Below are 22,673 nucleotides of genomic sequence, written 5' to 3'. Positions count from 1 at the left end.
GTGGTCCGAACTGCATCGTAATAAGGCCCAAAATGTTTTGTATCTGCGTTTTTGAACATTTGAAATGCTTTTAAAATTTGTACTGAGTAGGACCCAATTTCATAAGTTAAAATCGTACTTTTATTGTATTACGTTATGAAATACACAGTTTGGGACTCCTTTTTATGGTACTTTTATTAGAATGTCAGGGTTTTTTAAAACTGTTTGTGACTCACATTTTTCATGTGGATCTTGTTAGAGTTCCAAATCTTTAATAAAACTTGAACTTAAAAGTCATGGACATATGTTTAAACTTTTGTGTCTTCTATTTAATCAGGCGGCTACATGAATGAGTTGAAGACGAATTGGGGGTTTTTCAGTTGCACCAAAACACTATTACTATAATCTGTTCTTGATTGAATAATTTCATTGACCACCAGAATATATTTCAGAAAAGTAGTAGTGAGATGCTGTGCACAGTCTTCAGATGGACAAAGCAGAGACCCGTAACTGTGGGTACTTGGGGCTAGATGTTTTAAGAATAGCTACGTTTCAAACTGTTTTCATAGGTACCTGAACAATTTCCATGGAGGGAGGCCATTCATAGTTACTCTAAGTTGAGAAAGTGCTGTCTGTCAAAAGTATGTACCTTTGAATTGGTTGCAACAAATATGGCTTTTGTTTGGGATAGAGAAGCTCTTATTGATACTCATGCAACTGAGAGACACAGTCCGGGAGACCGGGCAGCCGTTCATTGCACTGCTCTCCCTGGAATTCACGGAACTGACCTGCCCTAGGTATTTAAAATTGCTGCGCCTGACCGAGCCAACAGAGTAACTGCATTTGGGGTCTCTTTCGGGGGAGCTTGGTTCGGCACGACCTATGTTGAGAAAACAGTTTGGCTGGGTACCCCAGGGGGGGTTGAGAGAGTAAGGTTGGGGGAGTTAATTTCAAAAGTTGCCAAGGAGCTGGTTGTGACCGAATGTTGATGCCACATGGGCGGAATGTATAACATGCCTTATATGCTCATTGTTGCAACAGTAAAAACAAATTCAAAACTTAAAAGTACGTACCTTTGTCTTTGTGGAATTTAGCTTCATAAGGTTTGTTGCCATCCAACGCTGAGCTGCAGTGAGCAATGAGGCAACTTCAGTGTCTTAAACAATCGAGTTCTTCAATTCTCAGCACTGCAAGAAAAAGAGATGATTGAAGTGAAAGTGTATGATTATTTAGGACTACTGTCCTGCCCTTCAAGTGTGTAAAGCATGTATTGCCTTTTTAATCAATGTACTCATCTTTCACAATATTTCTATTGGAAGGTGCATTTGGTAAAATATGTAAGGATGGGTTTCAGATAGAAAGATATCCTACCGATGTAGCAGGCTTTTTTTAGGTCTCCGCTGTCTTTTGAGAGTCCTGTTGCTTCCCCTTTACACTGTTCTTCTGCCTTACTTTAGTTTCCCTCTCGTTTCTTTTGTCATGATTCTGTCAATCACTGTCTTTCATATTTGCTATTATTTTTGTCAGTGTTTGTTTTCTTTTAATATTTACTATTGTTTTTACCAGTGCTTGTTTTGACTGTCATAATTCTGTCAATCAATATATTTTCAGATTTGCTATTGTTTTTACCAGTGCTTGTCTTTTTGGTTTTATCTGTGCTTGTTGTTTTGCACTGTCACTTGTTGATGCCAATGCTTATTGCAGACTTCCAACTCATAGTCTGCTACCTAAGGCATTTTGGCCCTTCTCAGCTTCAGTAAAATCTGGAACTTTCTTGAGAAGCCTTAAATAGGGGCCACACCCAGTTCTCTTTGCGGTTATTGAGAACTCTGATGAACAGCAGGAGCAGTTCTCCGGTTGCAGTCAGGATCGTTCCATTTTGTTCAAGGGGGCCATTTGCTGATGTTTGCATTTTGTATTTGAGTATCTTTGATCAAAGTGTTTTCTTGGGCATTTGTTTAAGGAATTTTGACACCTCACGCTAAAGCGTGTTTTTGGACAATTGGTATATTGGCATTTACATAAAGCGCTATTTTGGACACTTGTATGGGAAAAAACTGGCACATCGAGCTGACGCGCGTTTTGAAACATTTGCATATTGAATTTCAGTACATCGCGCTGAAGCGCTTTCTTGAGCATTGCTATATGGGACATTGGCACATCGCGCTGAAGCGCGTTCTGCCTTTACTTATTGGAATTGGAGGCATAGCGCACGGAGACGCTTTCTTGAACTTCTGCATATTAGAATGACATTTGCATAGTGAATATTGGCATATTATAACACTAGTTATGTATTTATAAAAGCTTGTGGGAATTAGCTCTGTGATTTTAACAGTGTTACTTACTTATCATAATTGGAGAAGGAATATGTGTTTGAGAAGCCAATTGGCTCTTTATATGTATGTGTGATCTGCTCTGGAGCATAGGTTTTATGCAATAACTAGACTAATGATAGAGTCCATATTGTTACCTTTTATTTTAAGGATAATTGGAACAGCAATTCCATTCCTTGTGAAGCAATTAAGAGAGAGTGACAACTGTTCCATATGTAATCTGCTTTCCTTTCCAGGTATGTGATTGTTACTTATCTATGCTAGTTTAGTCCAAGAGTTCATATGGTATATCAGGCAGCTAACTGAAGACAACGTCTCATTCCAGGTCTCCCTCCCCGTAGTACCCTTTCCAAATCCCTTTCCCCGTCTAGCCACTTTGATCCTCAGTGCAATTAAGCTTTAGTCAAGGCTGCTGGAATGTGGGCTTCTTGAGGGTAGTGCTCCTGAGGAACCCAACAATATATATTGGGTCTGACACTTTTGCTTTAAATGCTCACATACCATGTGACACGAGCTTCTAAGCTCCATGGTATCCTCCCTAATGGAGTGACAGAACATGCAGGTCCTGCTGCTACTAATGTTTACAGAGGCACAGGAAGTACACACATGCCACCTCAGAATAAGGGGTGCATGGCGGCCATTGCAATTTTCCTCTGTTTACTTTCCTAAGCTACAAGAATTGCTGTGCGTTTGATCATTTTTAGGTGATTCAGGGTTGCCCTTCTCAATTTATGTATTATTCTGATGTGTTGTTGGGTGGGATTTGATTTGTGTTGTGTTGCTGTGGTTGTAATTCGGTACAGTTTACTCCTTTTATTTGTAAACCTGTGTGAGCATTTGCTGGATAAGAAATTCCTCTAGTACTTATCTAGTGCATTATTCCATCTATATATGTAAAGCATTTTTTTTACAGTGTGCATACCACATTGACTATTACATTTCTGCAGTTATTCCATAGATAGGTCTTCAAGCAGCCATTATAAGGCTACTTTGTCATGTTATGTTGTACTCATTTACAAGTAGGTTCACCAGGAGAATTAACTTCTCGAATTTTTCTGATGTGGTTGTGGAGGACCACAACAGGAGGGTTGACAGTGATGGAGCTATCTTTTTAAATACCTCACTGTCAGATGATTCGAGTCATAGTGTAGCAGATATCTGAACTATTGCTAAATCTTCCATTGCCAAATGAGTAAGTCTGATTTACACTGGTGGCTGTAGATATTGGAGTATTAATGATACTGAGAGGGGTAATAGTAATGATTTCTCTATATGCAACACCAGGAGCCCTTCTGGAAATTAAAGTTGAGACCAGTCTCATATGCCCCTAAAACCACCCATCAAGGAGTCTGTTGTCCACTGAGGTCACTTTAAATGACATTTTGCTGTAAACGCAGTTGCTCCCTAAATACCACTGGTTGCCAGCAGTGCCTTACTTCTTACACAAGAGCATGATGATCCATACACAGCTTGACAAAAGTCTACTTTTTATGATCTAAACTGCACTGCTTCAGTATGGTCTCTTTCGTCCAGCAAGGCATCTCCAACTGACTTACATTTAATGCATGAAATACATGTATCATTGACGTAATGCCTCTAGAACTAATGCATAACATTGTAACATCTTACCTGGTAGCCCGATTCCAAGTGTATATCGGTCTCAAGAAACCCACCAGCATAGCAAGAATAAATTATAACCCATCCCCTTTTGTTCTGTTGTGAACCCCCCCCAAATCGAAGGTCACAGTCAGAAAGATTTCCTTAGCCTCAAGGGGAACTTGCTTATTACACCGCCTTCAGAGGAAAGGAAAATGGACCGGTATATCTTACTCTTCTCTAGAACAAGTTAGGCTCTTCTAATTCGAAAGTGTAATGAGCCAGATAACCATGCCAGAGAAGCTCTCATCTGTAGGGGTTATATGTAGATGTGCCGGCTCTCACCCTTATTAATATCAGTTTAACACCAAAATATACTAATAAGCAACAGAACGGTGACCAGTCAAGCTTACCAAAGAGCCTTCCACTGTGCAGCAGCACATGTAGCTGCATTTTTAGTAACTTTTGAACTAGACTCAAATTGTGTTTTGTTAATATCTGCAGATTATGCAGCAGATGATGAATTATGTGCAAAAACGCCCAGCTGAAGAATTGCATAACTCCATGGACCCTGTTTATTAAGTATAATCAACAAACAAACCTTGCGTATCAGAATGATAAAAAATATTATTGTAATCTCAGCATTCTTTATATAAAACAAGGTGAGTATTAGAAAAACCCAAATCATTTTATATCGCACATCTCTACAATCTGTAGTAATTCATGTAACCTCTACCCAAAGCTTTAAGTAGGAGAGAGAAAGTGGGGCCTCTCAAAGGGCCATGGCCATGAAACAACTAGTGGTCTTGTAAAGGGGCATGACATCTGTAACGCAGGGCGTGGCCTAATAGAGGGCACTAGCATCCAGTGTTGCAAGGATTCATAAACTGTTCTTTCACAAAATCATAAGCAGCAATATATTTACATTTATGCAGAGACATTTTTCTGTGCTATTGGGAAGTCTGACAATGATTTTGTTAGCAAAATGTTGTTTTTTCAACAACTGACAGTTTATGAGCTATTCACTATCGGCTGCCTATTTTCAAACTCTGCAATCTAACGGAAATTGACAGTGAACTTCCAGGGTACAAGGCAGACCGAGAAACCTAGGCTTTGTGATAGCACAGTGTGAGGGGGAAGGAATGTTTGGGCATTTGTAATGACAAAGTCCTATTGCTCTGTGTTTCAGTGAAGCTGGAGTTGAAGCCAAGTGTTTATCACAGGACAGAGTCAATTAACTTGAAATAAAACAAGCATTGGCATAGCCAATAGGTCTCGCTTTTGGGACCTTATAAGTATTTAGTTATGCAGCACAATATCCTTGGTGCAACAACATCAACTGTTGCATGGCTAAACACCTATAAGGCCCAAAGGCGAGACCTATTGGCTATGCCAATGCTTGTTTTTGTAAGGCATGGGGATGTTAAATGATTTGCCCAGAATCACAGGATGTTGAGCTGTGGAGAATCGAACCTGTATCCCCACTTCTAAAATCCGTATCTCTGGCAGTAACCCAAAATTCTTCGGCCATGTTATAAAAACTGTTTTTTTCTGGACAGTGAACTATATCAAATCATTATTCCATTTCAGCAGACTTTGTACTTATCGTCTCAAAATAATAAAAACGTCATTTGCCGTCTCGGTGCTTTAAAATAAGTGGGATTAAAAGTTCACACCTACACTCTGTCAAAGGTTTCCTGCTCCAATAAACGATTCTCAATAAATGGCCGACATTAAGAATACAAAGATATTGTGTCTGGCGAACAGAGGGACTTTTTTTTTCGTTTTTATGGGTGCAAGGCGAGTGGGTGGGGTCTCTTGTAGTGAATTACCCTGCACGGATGCGCATGCCAGGCCCAGGGCTGCTCACCCAGGAGCCCCCTACGCAGCCCCTCGGAGGGACTGGAAGTGAGTGAATAAATGGGGTCACACAGTCTAATTAAGGCAAATTATGCATGAGACCTTCTCTTAGGGCACTTGTAATGAGGGCACTGTTTAGTCAACCCAGGTATTAATAGAAGCCATTAGGCGCCACAAAGGTGTCTGGGAAGGCACACCGAGGGACACCGCGTTCAGTAGGTGATGGCGCAGTTGTCTTGCAGTGGACACGGCCCGTCTCTTAGCCCCGACGTCGTGAGATCCCCAGGGCTGCAGCCAGGCTGCGAGTGGAAATGAAGGGAGGGCTAGTAAAATACATATACAGGTGGAAGGCTATTGGACGTAAATATATATTCAGTGAGGACAGGCTAGACAGTGGATAGACGCTGGGGGTGGTGAGCTCCGTGTGCGAGGAGCTAGGCGATACTGCGGAATCATTGATAAATATGGTGAAGCCGGCCCGGTTTATTTGCTGGCCAATCATTCACCCTGTGCACCTGTCTGCCCCAGCAGTGGGATGTGGCGCTGCATGTTTATCAGGTGCCATAGTGTGAATGTCATGTTTACAGGAGCACGCCTACAGTTCTGTCACAGTAGTGACTGACCAGTGTCTGTCTGACAGTCGGAAAAGTGTACACTGCATCACTCAGTGGGAGCAAAGACACTTTGTGCAGGCTCCCGTGTGCGACGGGTAGCTTAGGGTATACAGGCCCTTCAAATCAATCATTCAATCAATCAAGCATTTGTATAGCGCGCTACTCACCCAGAGGTTCTCAAGGCGCTAGGGGAGGGGGGTCCGCTACTGCTCGAACAGCCAGGTCTTGAGCAGCTTCCTGAAGGCGAGGTGGTCCTGGGTAAGGCGGAGGTGGGTCGGGAGGGAGTTCCAGGTCTTGGCGGCGAGGTAGGCGAAGGACCTTCCTCCTGTGGTGGCTCTTCGGATGCGGGGGATGGCGGCGAGGGCGTGGCTGGTCGATCGCAGCTGGCGTTTGGGAGCATAGAAGTTGAGGCGGTTGTTGAGGTATCCTGGGCCTTGGTTGTGTAGGGCTTTGTGTGCGTGGGTGAGGAGACGGAAGGTGATTCTCTTGTTGACCGGGAGCCAGTGCAGGTCTCTCAGATGACCGGAGATGTGGTTGCGGCGGGGGATGTCCAGGATGAGTCGTGCTGAGGCGTTCTGGATCCGCTGGAGTCTCTTCTGGAGTTTGGCGGTGGTTCCGGCGTAGAGGGAGTTGCCGTAGTCCAGACGGCTGGTGACGAGGGCCTGAGTGACCGTTTTCCTGGTCTCGGTGGGGATCCACCGGAAGATCTTACGTAGCATGCGCAGGATGTTGAAGCACGACGAGGAGACAGCGTTGACTTGTCTGGTCATGGAGAGGGAGGAGTCCAGGATGAAGCCCAGGTTGCGTGCATGGTCTGTTGGTTTGGGTGCGCTGCCTAGGGCGGGGGGCCACCAGGAGTCGTCCCAGGCGGAGGGTGAAGATCCCAGGATGAGGACTTCTGTCTTCAAAGCACTGTGTGTGCGTACAGGGGTTGGCTGGACCAAGGATTCTATATATTACAGGGACCGGTGAGTGCTGGAGCTGTGACGTGGGCATACAGGAGGGAGCCATGCACCAGCCTCCTACTTACTACTAAGGATAAATGCAGCATTACACTGCGCGGAGGCCGGTCTCCTAGCATGCTCTGCGGTATGCCGTTATATGCGTTATTTGCACTTCTAGTCAAGTGAGCCCCTCACCTTCGCACTCGGTGGCAGAGAACTATTCCCCAAGAGTCCTGTCTGTGCTCCCAAACTTAAGCACTTCGCGGGACTGGAGTACTGCCTGCGACACAGGAGCTTGAGGTGGAGTCTGTCAGACCCACCCCAATCCCGCGGTAGATCCACCCAGATGTGCACGATAGGAGTCCACAACTGCAGGCCTGAGCCCTGCCCCTGGTGGCCCCTGGGGGTGAGGCTCTGATGGGGCTGGGGCACTGGGGAGATGAGATATCAGGAGGCGACTTCCTGGGGGTGATGCTGCAGGCTCAGTCTATGTACAGCGCTTACCTTGCGGGCGCAAGCGCAAAAATTGCAAACGGATGGCACGGCTGCTCGCTCCAGCAAGGTAAACGCCGTACATGCACGAGTGCCCATTGGAAACAGTGCAGAACATGCACGAGTTTCCACAAAAGCCCGGAGTGATTCCAAGAGGTCACTCCAAAGCAGCGCTTGCGCGCTGCGTAGGCGAGACCTAAAAACGCTCAACAGAAATTTGCATCAGCTGTAGTGAATGCTCTATTACAGTAACTGCGGTAAAAGAGAGGTTTTTGAATGAATTTTCTCCGTTTTACAGTCTGATCAGCAAAAATGTGCAATCAGCCTTAAGCAGCGAATCACTGCATCGGTGTTACACCACCCACCCCTCTTGCCCCCTGCTGATTAGTGATGTGTGCTTTCAGATCACTATCAGTGATCTTACCTTGTGATCATGGCTGCATACATAACAAAGCAGCCTCCTCCAAGTTGAAGAAAGGGCGGGGGAAGGATGCTACTGCGCCAAGGTCATATATCCTTCATCCTGAACGCGAGAGCAAAAATAGAGACCCCGATATGGACCCATCTCAGCACCTGGTTTTGAAAACTGCAGGTGCTGAGTGCCAACAGGACCCAGCCTACGGAAAGCCCTGCCTCTACCTAACATTTATATTTATCTAATTATCAGCCTCCTAATTATGTTATTAGCTGAATTATAAGTACCTTTGCTCACTACTTTATTCCTAGCTATGTATTATCCTTGCATACTTCTAAGAAGCTCTCAGGCCTACAGATGAATATCGGCTCTCTGGCTTTCTCTCCAAACAATCAGTCGTGGTGTTTGCCTGTCCCAAGTTCTTAGGTCTCTTCATACCTTTCTGCCCAATAGTTATCTATGGAGAGGGGGGAGGAAGTTACTGTGCAGTTTCTTGCATCTGTGTCACTGTGTGAACAGTGCCTCAAAGACATATCCGGAGGATAGCAGTTGTATCAAACATGCTTCCTTCCACATTAGGTCGTGTCTGTCCGAATGGCTGTCTGAAATTAAGACTACTTACCTGACAAATCTTGATGCTGGCAGGGGTGACGAGGAATCCCACCAGTTCTCCACCCAGCAATAACTTCTTTCAGATGTATAAGCTGGGAGTGATGTTGACAAATGGTGGAATGGGGTTGGGATGAGAGAAGAAAAACACAGACAGTTGAATCTTCGGTTTCTTCTTGGCTGTCTTCTCTGAGCATATCCTTCTCAGGCCTGGAGCTGTCTGGATGATCACTCAGGGTGCTCAAAGTCACCTAAATTAAGGATGGCACCATATTAGTTTCAAAACAGTTCTTTAGGTTTTACTTCAGTTTGCATTTTTCCTTTCCCTCAGAAACCGTGTCATATTCATACCGTAATAATCTCTGCTGTAGGCCGGAGCAATCTTGTGTTTGCTTCTCTTTTTTTAAATCCTGATTGAGATCAAAAGTTTACCTTCATTATCTGTGAACAAATTTACAATATTACCATTCTTTCATGTAGAACATAACATTAACGTTCCCTCACATGTGAAATACCTTTACTTCTGTTATCCAGAAGCGGAACCTTTACCTGAGAAAATATAGAATGTCCTTTCGATTATGCAAAATAATTTTCTCTCAGAGATCTTGTATGTATTCTCTATGGTACAAGAATTGCATCCTTCTTTTTAAGGGTATTTTAGTTCATAGGTAATAAAACTTGCATGCTTCTTTTCACTCAAATTGTCTCTTATGTATCCATTACCAAGATAAAGACACTTTTCTGCCTTTGTCTTTTCAAGTTACTTATCCCTCTAACAATACTTAAAGACTTGCCGAACATAAAAATGGACATAACATGAAGTCTCCAGATTATCAGATAAGTATTTAGTTTGTATTCTTTTCTAGCAACTTAATCTTTGTTTTCGCCTAAAACATTGATTCTTTTCTGAATATTCTCTTTTGTTCTTTCACCACAGGTACCTGGTTATCTTTCTACAAAGTACCTGGTTATCTTTCTACAAAGTGCTGCTAATGATCTCAGAGGACCGAAGAGGCACCAACAGGATTGCAAGTGATATGCAGGTAAGTGTACTGTGACAGAATTTCTTCCTTTTAGGCTTTAAGCACCAGGACATGCGATACTGCTGGGCTGGAGGCCCATGAAGAACTGACAGTTGGCTGCTGCTGGGGTGTGGCCGCGCCCAAGATGGCAACTGAGATTTGCCAGATCTTCCGAGAGTTCAAGCAAGATCTTGCAAGGTCCTGGGATGAGTGCATTCATAGACTGTTGCACTGGCCCTGTGCACAGTTGTCCCCATACAAGGCAGGTAGCTGCAAAAGGCCAATGCCCATGAGATGGGAAAGAGGGGACGTGGTCTGACAAAAGCATTGTAATGTTGCTTACTACACGTAGCTTTCTGAATAGCAGAATGGAAGTTTCTCTTTTGTTGTATTTCTATTTTTGTTAGTGCAACTGATGGTCCCCTGCTTATAATGTGGCTATCTTTCACACTCAGTTAGCTAATATCACCATTCAGAATATTAGTTTTTTGGGCCTGAGCCTTTAACACACATCCTGTAGTGAATTAGTCTGGCCTTGTTTTGCGTACAAGTAGACGTGATTTGTATCGCACATGCATGTCATCAGGAAAAAAAACCTTGTCACGTATGTCTGTAGTATCACAAAACAATTTCATATAAAAAGAACATATAATAAGATTTGATGGCTGCATGAATGTGGGAAATATATTACAAGGTTTTATATAAATAACGCTAAAGCAATTAAAAAAGGAATGAAGAACATAACTTCAAGGCTGAACTCTTTCACTTAGAATGTTTTTTCCTCATTAATCCCTTCACATAACTTGGGAGTGCCTCACCCTCTACTTTCTCACCATGCCTGATGTCCACTAAACTTCTTACATGTAGTCTTGTTTTCTTAGCTTCTCTCTTAACCACTGCCAGGGACTTACACTCATCAATGTTGAAGCTCAGTTTGTTGGTGCAGAACAATGGCACTGAAACCATATGGCCACATGCAAAATCTGAAAGGTGTTGGTAAGTGTATGAGGCTGGCTTAGCATACGGTGCACACTTATTTAAGTGAAGCACCCTGCACTGATACAGACAACCGTTATGGTGATTTTAGTGGTCTTAGTAACCATGAAAGCTCTCTAAGTGGTAGCTGTGGATAGCAGTCTTCAGACTTAGTCCAGAAGGAGTGTTAAGCCGTTTGTTTACCCAGAACTATTAATAATATAGTGTAGGTTAAATGAAAAAGAACCACGCAGTGTAGTTATAAAAATAGTTATATTTATTATATACACTCACTAACACATTGGTATATCTCCTACCCGGAGATATGAACACAATATTTCATAAGGAAACAGGTAAGTAAGCACAAATACACAGTGGTCTCCAGAGGGAGATCAAACCATATACAAAAGAAGTGGTATGCGAACTGCGACCGAAGTCGAGACCTGACCCAGAAAACTCAAAAGAGCTGGGGACTTAAGGAACCACCCAAGGTAAGAACCTAGGAAGTCCAGGTAGGCTGTGTGCAGAGTGGGAACACAGCCTCGTACTCAATGCAAGTCAATGAGGAAGTTGCGGTTGCAGTTTTGAAGAAGGACCCTTCCCAGTGGACCCTGAAGAAACCCCATGGAAGATTGGATAGTCACCCCACCCGTGGATACCCCAGGAACCAGGATACCTACACCATGGAAGCAGGGAGCAAAGGTGCAAATTAACATCGAAAACCTCCGTAGACCACAATGGAGGACTTCAGTGAAGATGCAGCTGGCGAAGAAGGTGAAAGAGTGTGGTAGAATCCAAGGATGGATTCTTGAAGAGAAGTACCTGCAAGCAGAGGGAATGGAGTCTATGCCACTTGGGGAGTGACCAGGAGGCACGGAAGACCAATGACCACCGATGACGGAAAATGCAGGAGAGTTGACGATGATATTGTTGCAGCAGCGTTGAGCACCAGGCGACGCTGTGAAATACTTGGAGTCGTTCATGAGCTGTCCCACGTCTGAATTTGAGAGTCAGGGGGTCAGTTTCCAGCGAGAGCACCAACAAGCCTTGGCAGCAGCAACAGACATAGAAAACGAAGAAGGTGCAGTGTCACTCATCAAATGCAGGAGAGTCTGAGCAAGCCCGAGCATGCAGGGCAGCCCACTGAATCCAAAGAAGACCCTCAAAAGGACCCACAGGCCAAAGGCACAGGAGTCGCAAGAAGAACTCGAGCAGCTCACCAAGGATGCAGGCCCATGGTGCAGAGGATGCAGTGAGGATGAAGATCTTGGTAGCAAGAGAGACTGGAAGCTAGAGCTTCATCTAGCTCGAAGATCTCTGAAGGACAGAGTCAACAAGCCTTGGCAACGTCCAGTTGACCTAGTCCACAGGGATTCTGTTCCAGTGGTTTCCGATGAGGGATACTGGCTTCAAACTTGGTAAGAAGACAGTGCAGGCCTGAGGGAGTTGCAGAACCTCACCTGTGGTGCTGAGCCTTTCAGGGTCCGTGGGACCCCAGGAGCAGCAAGCTGGTCAGCTTCGTTGTGGTGCCTGCAGGGGAGTGACTCCAAGGTAGATGTCTTTGATGCCCACAGTCCTGGAGAAGAACCTGGACAGGCACAGATGACGTAGAAGACTGTCAGGACGACAAGACCAGGAGCAATAGGAGTCTTTATTGATGCAGTCTCGGTTCCAGGCGAAGTCCAACAAAGTCCAAGGTGCCAAGATGGTTGAAGTGGAAGTGGTTTTAGATCGGAATCTTGTCCCATGATGAATCTGAAGAGCCACCTACAGGTTAGCCCTTAAGTACTCCAAAGAAAGTGTTGGGACGATTCAGGGGTCCCTCCCAGAGGGGGGGATTCTCCAATGTCCTTTGTCCAGTTTTGCACCAGAGTGGGAGCCAACAGTCCCTGAACTGGTTTGAACTGGAGCATGCAAGGAGGGCACCAAATGTGCCCTTCAAAGCAGTCTGGTGGCACTGGCAAGATCCCCAGCCTAATACACAAAGTCCTGTCTGGGAGGTGGTCACACCTCCCTGTGACACGAAATCTATTGTTCTACCTTCCCCTGCTCGAGCTCCGCTCAGGAGCAGGAGGGCAGAATAGTGTCTGTGGTCGGCAGCAATACTAGCTTGCTGTTAGACCCTAAAAGGCTGGTACCGGGAGTACAAGGGGGCTCCCTAGGGTATCCCCTCCATACATGGGATCCTACGTCCAATACTGGAAGTGGTGTTGGGGTAGGATTCCATCATCTTTGATACCAAACATGACCGGTTTCGGTGCTGCCAATATATAGTTAGACATCTCGTATTTGACTTGATGTCCACTATATGTCTAAAATGGCTGACCGCACTTACAAAGCCGGGAGAATCGACTTCTGGGTTTGTAGGAGTGTCCTGCTCATGAAGGGTACCCTCTGAATTATAACCTTGCACCCTGCCTTCAGTATTGAAAGCCCTATCTTAGAGGTGACTTATAGGTTTTTAAGTGCATTGACCTCAGATATAAGGAAACTTATATCTGTGGTGAGTGGTGCTAGCACCAGCTCACTCACACAGGCTGCAATGGCAGCCCTGTAATCACAGTTTGAATGGTCTCTTATGGGTGGCATAATACATGCTGTAGCCTATGGGAGACCCCTGGTGTACCTATGCCCTGGGTGACTCAATACCATATACCAGGGACTTATAAGGGTACAACAGTATCCAATTGGGAAGCTACCAAAGTACTTACCAAAGTCCAATTTAGGGAAAGAGCACAGTGACTTGGGTCCTGATTAGCAGGATCCTAGTCAGAAATCAGAATGACACCAGCAAAAAGTGGGGGTTACCATGAAAGCAGATCCTACTTTCCTACAATAAGGTTTCGTTATGACTGTGCGTTGCTACGACCTGTGATTATTACTTAATGTGAAACATAAGTAATCGTCAAAAATCTAGTCTACGCTGAAGGAGTGGAGCATGTAGGTCTTTGCACTGGGTTACGTTCCATTCCATCCATGTGCTGAGTGCTGCACTCTTATGTTATGGTCACACACTACAGTTTTGCAATGGAAATATTAGATGCAGGATTGTCAAGTTCTTTTCCAGACTGCTGTTCACCCTGAGTTGGCTACAAAAACACATTCAAAATAGCCAATCCTATACCGTGGTTTAACGGACAAGGTTCATCCTTTCTGTTCTGCATGGGGCCCCTCTGAGATTCACATGCTCCCCTGTGTTGTGGATCTGTAATGCAATTACTCACCTTCTTGGCTGCTTTGCTTGAGGCTGGTGACCAACTTGCTTTCAAAATGTCATAACCACCACCAGAAGGTAGAACAGACCCACTAAAAGATTTTTGGTGCAGCAAATGTGGTTACCTCTGGCCAGCCAGCCTCTCAGCTTACAAGAGTTGAACCCTAGCTTCTTACAAAACTTCTTCAAGCACACGTTTTACAAAGTTTTCTATCAGTTCAACCAGCGGAATTATTGTCTGTCCCATCAACAGCTAATTCTCACTCCCATTCTATTCTCCTCTCAGACCTCAAAATTCCTCTTCTTCATTTACCAACTTATTATTGGATGGTCAGTCTTCTATTACCCTGCTCTTCCCGTTTTATGCTTTTCAGCACTTTATCTCCTGCCATTGCCTTGTTCCACTACTCTACACATATGGCAGTTTTCCTCACCTGCTTAATTTTACCTCATGATCCTTGCTTGGATCCCCACTCCCTAAGGGCAGCCCTAATGAGTAGTCTGCAACTATATTCCACATCCAAGCAACATATTCCACCTGGAAATCATAGTTCGTCAAACTCTCACTCCACGTGGAAGACCTTGGTGTATTGCTTGGCTGAATCTCAGTTGAAGGTATAACCTAGGGGTCCCAAAACATTTGTGCAATAAGAGCTACTTATGTTCAATGAAAGTCATCCCGAGCTACTAATGTTACTGCTCTAGTGACACATCAACCAAGATTACATTAGTGAGCACACTATGCAAGTTTACCAGCAGTAAACATGCTCGTGCATCAGGTAGGGTTGCCAGCAGTAATGTACAAAAGGTTTTGCTAATTTGGCACCAAGGTAATAATCTTAGCAATAAATCTCTCCAACCCCACATGATTTATCAATCGGTATCAGATTTATATATATTTTGAGAATTCAACCATTTTTTGCCTAACAGCTTATGAGTTCTGAAAATACATATATGTTCGCCTTGAATGCGTATTTTGAATTTGAATTTATTAGGCTGGACTGCACACATGAGAGCTACTTGCAGGTAGCTGAAGAGCTACAGGTTGGAGAAGCCTGTATAATAACCCAAATATATATTTCAAAATATTGAATTATCTATCTGTTTACAACTGATTCTCTCTTCCTGCATAGTTCAGCTCGGGTCCTCACATTGCCCTTGAAGAAAACTCAATTAGTACTTTAGCTTTCTTGTCAAACCACAATGAAAAACAAGTCTACTCTTTCAAAACTGCGGCAGAAGTTAGTACTGTGTTACTCGTCACGTCAAGCCTACTAAAATTTGTGGAATTAGCGATCTTATTCTTAATAGTTAATGACTTTTTGATATTCTTTCATCTACTCAATTCTAGTCCTTTTCTTTATCACCCTTTGCATAGAACTAGTAATACTTGCAAAAATCCTGACACACCTGGAGTACTACTCTACAAGGCCCAAAATGATTGTGCCATCTTGTTTTAGGCAGTGGTCATTTTGATTCTGTCTCCACTAAGTCCAGGGTGCTGTGCTTGTGCATTGTGACTTCTTATCCATACATTAGTTTGTTTGAAATGAATTCAGGCCAGTATTAATCGCCAAATTTTCTACATCTTCAATGTGCTTGTGTCTGCTAACAGACCGCATCGACACTGGCATTCCAGTTGGTCTAGACAGCCTCTGTTGTTGATGGTGCTCATGTAAAGGTGCTTGTAGATAGTCAACCAATCGGCAGTTTGATATGAATTGTAGATCACCTGTAGCTGGACTAAAGTTGGGTGATTTTTCAATGGTATAAGCAGCACACCTTCAAAACTGTCTCAACATTTTAGAAACACATCTCCAACTGACATAGACGGAATAATTAATTCTTATATGCATAACCACATCTTTGACCTAATGCCTCCACCCCATCTATTATTCATTGTCTCTTATTCATACCTGATCACCACACTTGCACACACTCAAAGCAAACAATTCTCATGACCCCAGAAATTCCTAAACACCTAACATGGAGACTACTCCTTTTAATCTTCAATTGTTGCGTCTAGGCCTGGGGTCGCCAAACAACCTTGGTCAATGCATGTTTCAGTGTATTCTGAATATTCTAGCCCACCTTCTTCATGACCTGTGTCTGGTAGCTTCATTACACCCAGGACAACAACTGGGGTACATTCTAACAAAATAAAACACCTACATGTAAGGGTCAGAACTACAATAAATGTACAAACAATTACTGCACATGTTAGTTCCAGAAATAATTGAGATCAAGGTGCAACCAAATCACTAACCACCAATCTATATAATAACGCCCGAACTGTGCAGTTAAAATAAAAAAGAAAGCTGCCAACTGTATTGTTCCCATTACCCATAAACATCCAAAAATTATAGAAAGGTACCATCACCAAAAACCGTGCTTAGAGGTGTTCCCTCAGTCACTCATGCTAGATGTCCAAAAGGGTCACCCATTTCACACTTACGCTTACAACTTGTATACTGATACTATTTCAGTACTTCATGATAGACTTTGCTGTAGAGAAGTCTTCCAAAGCACAACAAGATAATTAATTCTTTACAAGGTAGGCACCGCTAAGAAGTGTCCTCAATGGAACCCAGGGTTTCTACCTTGTCAACCCTGTTAAGACAAGGTAGACTCCAATCCACTGTCTACTGCATAGCAATGATACCATAATATAAGTCCAAAGTTCAATCCTGAAACAGCTCAAATCCCACAAACCACTGCAAGCAGCTGGTAAACATCCTCCTCTTCTTTCTTTAAACAATAAAAAATGTAGAAAACCCTAAACAGATAAACACAAGTAAAATGCATAAGTCATTCAGAACATAACTAGCAATCCCTCCATAAATTGACATTGCTCAATACTATCTAGCTCACTCTAATAATTATTAATGTACTGCCTAGAAAGTCCCCTGAAGACAATAGCCTGACAATCCACTTAAGTAAGCGAGACTCCTAAAGCTAGATGAAACACATTCCTCCTAAGGTGCCATGTCCTCTCCTCTAAAGGCCTCATAACGATGATGGTTGAACAAGACGTCTGCGGTCGCCCGCCCGCCCCATTATGATACAACCGCCGTGCAGGCGGTCATAAAATGCCTTTATCTACTGTGGCTTCTGCTTCGGCTCGGAAAAGGGCCGCAGCACAAGCAGCAGTAGAAAATGTCACTTTTCAAACATCCATTCGTGGTTGTTTGGGAGGCACCACCCGTGCCCCCTGGCCACTTAGCAGTGGCCCACGGGGGACAGGAGACCTGCTCGGGTCCCCAAAGTCCCTTTCCAACAGCCTTTTCATGGCAGTGGGACCGCCATGAAAAAGCTGAGGGAAATGGACATCCTAATCCCTACTGTGGTGCCTGTACAGCCACCACCTTCAAAGTAGGGATTAGTGTCCGACTGCCACCCCAACAGGCTCCTTGAGACTGTTGGAGGTGGCGGTCTGTCCTCCAGACCGACGCAGTCCGGCCATCCGCATCGTAATGCGGCGGTCCGACCGAAAGCCTGGATTCCAGTGGGACAGCTACTGACGGGCTGTCTGTGGCGGTCCCACCGGCATCAAAATGAGGCCCTTCGTTTGGAAACGACAGCATACTAAAAGCAATAAAATCAGTCAGGCTTCTCAGAGGCTTCCCAGAGTGTGTGAATGAATAGAGAAAGAAAAAAATAGTGACCTTCTCACATACATTGTCATCAGACTCTGAAGGTAAGAGTTCAGGGAATCAATGTTTGGATATCCGGAGGCTTAATCAGTGGGCAAGTAGATCTAGCTGCCTCGGGTAAGTGCACCCGTTTGGCACGAACCTCTGTTTACTTGTATCTGCAAATATAGTTTTCATATAAAGACTTTGGTGAATGCATGTGAACTCACATGCTCTAACCCTGTTACGCCTACCTGTTGCAGGGTAACGCACGGCAGCACTATGTGTTGGGTTGTGTAATATTCTTTTTAAACAAGTCAAGCTAATTGATATCTTGTTATTTATTGTTTTATGTATCTCTTTTATGGTAATGTACTGACAGAGTATAAATCGAATTGATATTTGTCAGGCATAGTAAATCACGTTTGTTTATTTGTGTTGGTGCTGAGTTGAACAAACGATGTTACAATGAGACTGCAGCACCAAAAATGTCAGTCTGGCCAAACTTTTTTTTTTTTTTTTACTAGATATCAAATATTTAATTTTTATGCAGATACGTGCCTTTAAAGTAAATTTCTGCTAACATAAACATTTTATGTAAATTATCTATAATGTGACAAATCACTTGTCTAATGTCAATTTTAAGATAATGTTTTAATCTATGATTGGCTGACGTACTAATTTCTCACGAATTGCATCTCAACATCATATTATTGTTTGCAATGTTTCTAAGATAATAAATCTTTGTTTACATGTGACACATCAAATGTTATAAAGCTTGATAAAATATATGTTTGTGTTTTCTTATTTGTTTCACTTCTCTTTGTAGTATGTGATGCACATGTGATGTGTTATTATTGATAATAATCTTTATTTAATATTTTTAGGTATTCAAGGATATGGCCTTCAGCCCTGAATTCAGACTCTATTGGCACATCCCCAGACTGTTGATCACAAGGGATAAAATCAGTCTTTAAAGAAAACATAGAATATTGTGGGAGGGCATTTTGGGATCTTAAAATAAAGATTCAGATGTTTGGACCAGTCAGGAGCGAGACGGCTTAAGATTGCTTCACCATGGTGTGTAAAATAATAGTGGTATGTGCTATATAATACATGCATGCAGTCAAATATAGAATGGGAAGGTGAAAGTGAGGTACGAGCAAGTGAAGATTTTGAGCTTGTTGCCTAAGCAGGAGTTTATGATTATACAGAAGGCCTTAGTAGACAAAATAATTTAATAGACAATTTTATCACAACATAACATTAATGTAGTTTATGCTTTGAGCCTTTTTGCAACTAAAGATGCAGTATCCACATCCTACATAATATTTACACTAATCAATGTTTAAACAGCAAAACTAGATTTTATTTGTGGTTTTTCTAAATAACATATTTTGTTGAATCATTTATAATGTATAATTTTTAAATAGAAATGTGCCTTTAATCATAACAAAGACCTGTATGCATGTATGTTATATTAGAAAAATAAAAGTGTTATTGGGACATTTCGTCACCCCTCATGCTAACCTACAGTAAATTTCTGTGCTCTCACTCTCAACATGCTCCAATTTGAATATACATGATTGTCTGATTTCTTTTGCATGTTATAGCCTATTTTATGCTACAAAGTTTTACCCTGGCTTGTAATGTAACTGTCACTGTGTGCTTCAGTGCCCATTGTACCACCCACTTTAGTGATACAGCAAACCCAACCCTGGGACTAAACATTTAGGCTGGTTATGTAATTCACACTCTTTCGATTTCCATTGTCCAAATGGACACTTATGACAGGCATCAAACTGAGTTTAAATGTTGATTACATCTCTGTAAATGTAGTTATTAATTTGCATAGTGCAGGGTGTATGCTAGGTAAAAGTATGACATGAGTAGCTGTAAATGAATGTCTACATGTCCATACAGTCAAAAGGGTATTAAGCCTATTGTAACTAGTTGAAGCCTGACTGCTGGCATAGGGGAGCGCAGGATTACATTATCAGACCTTATAAAGCAACATTTGTTTTCTAATGCGCTACAAAAATACTTCAATTATTCTTTGTAATAGTTAAGCCAAACAAAACATAATGCTCTAATCTGTTTAATTAAAAAGATAATGAAACTTAAGCCTATAAAGGCATTTATGTAACAGGATTCCATGGTGACGTGCCTGTTGCTGTATCCCCTTCTATTAGTGTTGGACGCCTCGCAGGACTGGGACAATGTTTCTAGGGTGTTGAGTTGTGTTTTACTGCCCTTAACAGGATGCTTGGGGGCTGTACCCAGCCCCTTTGCACTTCTAACGTGTTCCCTTGTCACTGACAGATGTACAGCACATCTGGCCCTGCCTTCACTTTTGTTGATCTACTCAGCTAGGCTCCAATTCCAGTGGGAGTATGGGCTGCCCTATAAAGTGATTACATTGCCCACTGGGAATTGCTGTACATTACCTTGGACACACACACCTCTGGGTGAAGACAGTGAGTTCTGCGCATTGTTTGAAACCTTTATCTATATTGTTTTTATGGAGAGAGGGTCATTATGGGATCATTTACATTAAACCACTAATCAAGTACTGGAAACGTAGCTAGTGTCCCCCACGTGAAATGTTAGCATATTTCCCATGAAATTGGCAGTTTTAGTTCCACCCACTGGCTGGCACTGAGCAGAGATGTTGCATCCCCAGTACCCTTCTAAGATGAAGGTACAGATGAAGGACATGTCTTCCGTAAGGAGCCCTGAAGAATACTGGCCCTGCAATTCTTACACCTAGGACCACAGAAGAAAATTCCCTGGTCAGTTAGATGACCTCCTGTTTGACCTACAGGGATACAACTAACTTCAAGAGGCATTTCATGTTTTTCATGCTGACCAGTTACAATTGAACCTGACTGGATCACTTCAGCTCGACTCTGCTAGAGTGAGTCGAGACCCACTTAGTGCTGTGGTGAGGTTCCTGAACCCCCTAAAGCTTTAGGGGGGCCATTACGTTGTCGCCTGACATCTTTCCCCATTTCCCCCCCCCCCACCACCATATTACAATGGCGGGGGGACATCGGCGGACGGAAAGACCGTCCACCGCATTTCCGCAGGCAGGCAATCGTTCCAATTGCCTGCCGTGCGGTCCTGGGCCGTAATATGATGGCGGTGCCTAGCAGGCACCGCCTGCCATGTTATGATGTGTGGGGATTTTGGCCTTAATATGGTGGCGATGCCACCATGGAAAGGCATGCGGTCTTCGATTGAGGAGGCCCGTGTGGGCCCCCGGGGAGTGGGGGCTGCACTTGTGGGGTACCTATAGTACCCCCCTTCATTGGCACGCACAAGGTGGCGGGCACTGCACGGTGCCTGTCACTTTGTGCATGCCAATGCACAACATACATATTTGACATTGCGGCGGGTGCTGCTTACAGCACCGCCTGCCACAATGTTAAATATGCGGGATGCGACCGCCAGGGTGGCGGCCGCATCCTATTGGGCACAGCGGGACCGCCGCACCTCTGGTGGTCGTCCCGTTTACCGTTACGGTGGCGGGCGGGCGGATGTAATGGACCCCTTAGAGTTATAATGTTTGTGAGTTCTTTTTGTAAATATAACTATTTGTCTGGAAGAAACCTAGCAACTATATCTGCCAAGTATGCATTGCCAATGTGATAGAAGTTTGTGCACCTCCTGCTATTTTCTTTTCTGCAACAGCAAATCTGCTTGTATGTCTGCCGTCAACTGGCATACAATGACATAGAAAAATCTTCCCCTACATCATGCAGCTGTCTAAGTTCTAAATAAATAGGTTGCTACTGTGCAACAAACTACTGCCAATAAACATTCTATGGTTTTTAAATACATTCATTAGTATTAACAACTAGAAATGTTAAACACACAGTTAAACACCAATCAATATTTGTTCCGTAAACTCATAAAACTATACATTGAAAAATTACCTAAACATTTACAAAAACATATATTCTATACCAAAAGCTACTTCTAGCTGCTGGGAGGGTCTCCTCACGGACTTCTTCCTAACCCACGAGCAGGGCCTAACTGTGTAAATGAGCCTCATTTAAATTCATCGTATGTATATTTGTCTGGTGGATACTGCAGGCAACTGAAGGGGATCCAGCCCTTCTGGACGTGCATCACCCCTCCCTGACATACATCACTCTTTCTTCACGGAGGTGGTAGTGAGGTGCTGTTCAGAGTGAGACACATGAAAGTACCAACCAAGAGCAGATTCCCAGGACCCTGGATTCATTCGCCAGGCTTAAGAGAGGAAACGAATGTTTAGTGGCGGGACATACAAATGATTGCACTCAATATCTGATAAACGAGTGCTTTCAAACTTATGGAATCAAAACAGATTTTAAAAGTCACATCCACATTCTGTGAGCTGGAAGAACATTCTAGGCCTTCACAGAGCTCTGAGGTCACAGGCAGTTGTAGCGATCGGTGAGTCGATACCGTAATATCATCGTCGTGCCCCGCATGCAGCTCCGGGTGCCGGGCAGACGCAGGTGAAGACGCCGGGGCGGAAGGGGGCTTCCATCGATCTCACACAGACTGGACGTCTTTGGTTGATCAAGAAAAGAAAACATTCCGAGAAATTGATCGGGAGCCAGAAGTTGTTGCAGGTCACTACTGTAGGTCTAACTTGGAATGAGATGCACCTATGAAAGTAATCTGGCGGTGCTGATCCTCGCAGAAGTTCCGACATGGCTTTTCCGCTGATCGTCTTGTACTGATGTTTTGCTGCAGCTTGGATGAAACAAATCAAACTTGATAAAGGGGGACATTTGCCGAAGCCCTAGCTGCCAGCACTTACCAGATTTACTGGGTCTTCAGCAGGCTACAGTTGACGGGGCTCCAACAGTGGTCGAAGTGGGGGGAAAAAAGTAGGGGAACTGTGGGCGTAGAATCAGAGGGCGGGAATAACCCAAGGATTGGCTCAGAGTGTGGAGCCAGAGGTGTGTCGAGAATGCGCAAATATCCCAATT

The sequence above is a fragment of the Triturus cristatus genome, chromosome 3_2 (assembly GCF_964204655.1).
Source record: "Triturus cristatus chromosome 3_2, aTriCri1.1, whole genome shotgun sequence".
Lineage (NCBI taxonomy): Eukaryota > Metazoa > Chordata > Amphibia > Caudata > Salamandridae > Triturus > Triturus cristatus.
Note: the sequence above shows the minus strand (reverse complement) of the source record.